The following is a 2,993-nucleotide window of genomic DNA, read 5'->3' as shown; positions in this document are numbered from 1 at the left end:
TATTTTACAGTACTCAATTCTTTTTCCCTCACAGTCTCTCTAGGCCCTATAAATATCATAATTTGGTGACAGATACTTTGGTAAAGAAAAATCTCCTCACGTATTATTCCCGGGGAAGATTAATATAAGAAAATAAGCTCCCCGAACATTGTCCGGAGATTTGTAAAGCATTCACTATCTGTATGTTATACTTGGTCCCTTTAAATCGTTTTGATGAAATGGTTTTCCTATCTGTTACACAAGGTTCTGCGTCATTACAAGTTCAAGTTCAAGTTACATTTATTGTCACACGCACCAATTGGTACAGTGAGATTTGAGGCTACCGGCATCAAACACTCGAAAACTAAAAGCAGGTCTGCAAAAAGGTCAGAATCGAAATTTAATATAATGATTTGCGTTTCAGTGTTTCTGACATGCCTATTTAATGATGCACTTTAACCTAGATATGTGCACTCTTCCTAAACATCATATTGGCATATTAGCATGTTTGTGAGCAAAGGGGTGAACAATATATTGCCAAGTTCTGGACTACTGATTTTAATCATGCCTGCCATTTATTCTGGTTCCCATATATTGTCCTTCTGCTATCTAATACTTTCATATTTGTATACAAATGCAGCTCACATGAACTCACATTAACATTTGCAAAATGTTCATGAAGTTACAAATGCATTTAGTCTGCAAATTATTTGACAATCTTAGTTGAAACCAGTGGTATTAATCGCACAACATGATTCTGGCAGGATATTTTTCACCATGCATGCATTTAATGTTCTCGTCCAGAATACATCTCCAGTCATGTATTGTTTGAAACTTAGGGCCATTTTTTATCCAATGAATTGAAAGAGACAAGAAGAATGAACAATGTATTAAGCAATCTTCTGTTTTATCATATGATTCCTGATGCATGAATGGGCAATGTATTTAAATTGTATACCATAAACACTAGTTACACGTATTACATTCCAATGGGCTACATATTCATTGTTTGAAACACGAGGCCACACATTTACATTATTAAAAACAATGTTGGTAAAGCTCACTGCACAGTTTGAATTTATATAAATAACTATGTAATGGAAGAATGTATTGGGACGCTAAATCCCAAACCACATATTAGGTGGTGCATTTATAAGTACCCATCTTTCCCTGTCCAAGGAGATATTGATTTCACCCCTGTTGCAAAAGATGCAAGGTACTTTATCAACGAGAAAAGAATGCGAAGAAATCCATCTGATCCACTTCAGTATAACACTGAATGGGAATATCAATGAAATGTCTCTGGGTACTATACACTTCCTTGAAATTAAAATAAATTTTCCGAGTAAAAAAAACCCAACAATCACGACTGACTAGTCACCAAGGTCTCATATCATGAATGGATGTTTTGAGGACCTGGAGATGCATGATTATAGAGAAGGGCAAATAACACTGGAGAAGTGCATTATTTATGCAGAGAATAGATCTGGAACTCACTGCTTCTAGGTGAAGTAGAAATACACTCAATGAGGCCTTTTAAAAGGAAAATGAATTGGCACGAAATAAAATAATTTACTGAATTCTCTAAAAAGTGTGAAGGTAGGGTGGGACTAAGTATATTGCCCTACAGGCGGCTGGCGTGAGTTTTGTGAGTTGCTATGATTCAATAAAAACATGATATATCAAAAAGCCATTACTGTAGTTATTAAAAATCACTTTTTTCTAATATGTGTATTGATAAGCAACATATGTACTTCTAGAATGATTTCATATAATAAAAGACCATAATGTTATTTTAAGAGCTTGATCAAACAGCCACGGGAGGAGATAAGAGGAAGGATGATAAGAAGCCTGGTCATATTTTTAAGGAAATAAAAGATGGAGATGAAAAGAAGCTGCGGGTTCTGAGTGTGGGATTTGTGCTAATTAGCAAACAGATTAGCAAAGGTTGAAGCTTAAAATGCAACAGTTCTATGTTTCTACATTATGTATAATGTGATATACTAGCTGCATTGGTGGTTCAGTGGTAGAATTCTCGCCTGCCACGCGGGAAGCCCGGGTTCGATTCCCGGCCAATGCAAACCTTTTTTAGGCTGAGAGAATGGAGCAGCTGGGCTTGTACACTCTGGAGTTTAGAAGGATGAGGGTGGATCTTATTGAAATATATAAGATTGTTAAGGGTTTGGACACGCTGGAGGCAGGACACATGTTCCCGATGTTGGGGAGTCCAGAACCAGAGGCCACAGTTTAAGAATAAGGAGTAAGCCATTTAGAACGAAGACGAGGAAACATTTTTTCTCACAGAGAGTGGCGAGTCTGGAATTCTCTGCGGTGAGGAAAATCATTGGTGGACCTGTACTGTCATATATTATATCTCCATAATTTGCCCGAACTGAGGAAGCAGAGTCCACTACAAGAGTCTGTCATCGTGTAGACCAGTAAGGATGAGGGATTTCCTCTATGTCATGGATTTTACTGTACAATAACCTGGCAGTGATCACAATGACTACCTGTATTTCCCAATCAAATTACTTGAATTTAAATTGCCCACTGTCATGGTAAGATTCAAACTTGTGTCTTACAACAAATGTTCCGAAACTCTTGCTGTTGGTCCGTTGCAAGGTAACAACTTTCCCAGCAAATCCACAATCTTAACTATAGCCTGTCAGTAGCTTTATGTGGTAACGGTTGCAGAGAATCTGGGCTATCTAGATCTTCAGATGCTTGAAATCACCCTTCCCACCCATCAGCATTCACCTTCATTGTCAGCAAGCATTCATGTCTCAATGTTGAATCAACTGGAGTTTGGAAAATTGAGATGGGATTTAATTTAAACAATATGATGGATGTGGAGAGATTGGTTCCTCTGAATCTCGATCAAGGGATCATTGTTTAAAACTATTGGGACACCCATTTAAGGTGAAGATGGGGTGGGGTTTTTTCCCACAGAGGGTTTAGAAGTTTGGAACTCTCGTCTCAGAAGACAGTGGTGGAAGGATGGTCTTTGAATATTC

At 37.7% G+C, this 2,993-nt stretch overlaps 1 non-coding gene across 1 annotated transcript; it reads left to right on the top strand.

Annotated features, from left to right (window-relative positions):
• The first annotated feature begins 1,988 nt into the window (after positions 1-1,988).
• On the top strand, positions 1,989-2,059 carry trnag-gcc (transfer RNA glycine (anticodon GCC)). The gene has a single exon. It is a non-coding gene; the product is annotated as a tRNA-Gly (tRNA).
• Positions 2,060-2,993: the final 934 nt, after the last annotated feature.

The sequence above is a fragment of the Leucoraja erinacea genome, chromosome 1, assembly GCF_028641065.1.
Source record: "Leucoraja erinacea ecotype New England chromosome 1, Leri_hhj_1, whole genome shotgun sequence".
Taxonomy (NCBI): domain Eukaryota; kingdom Metazoa; phylum Chordata; class Chondrichthyes; order Rajiformes; family Rajidae; genus Leucoraja; species Leucoraja erinaceus.
This window is presented reverse-complemented; position numbering and strand designations above follow the sequence as displayed.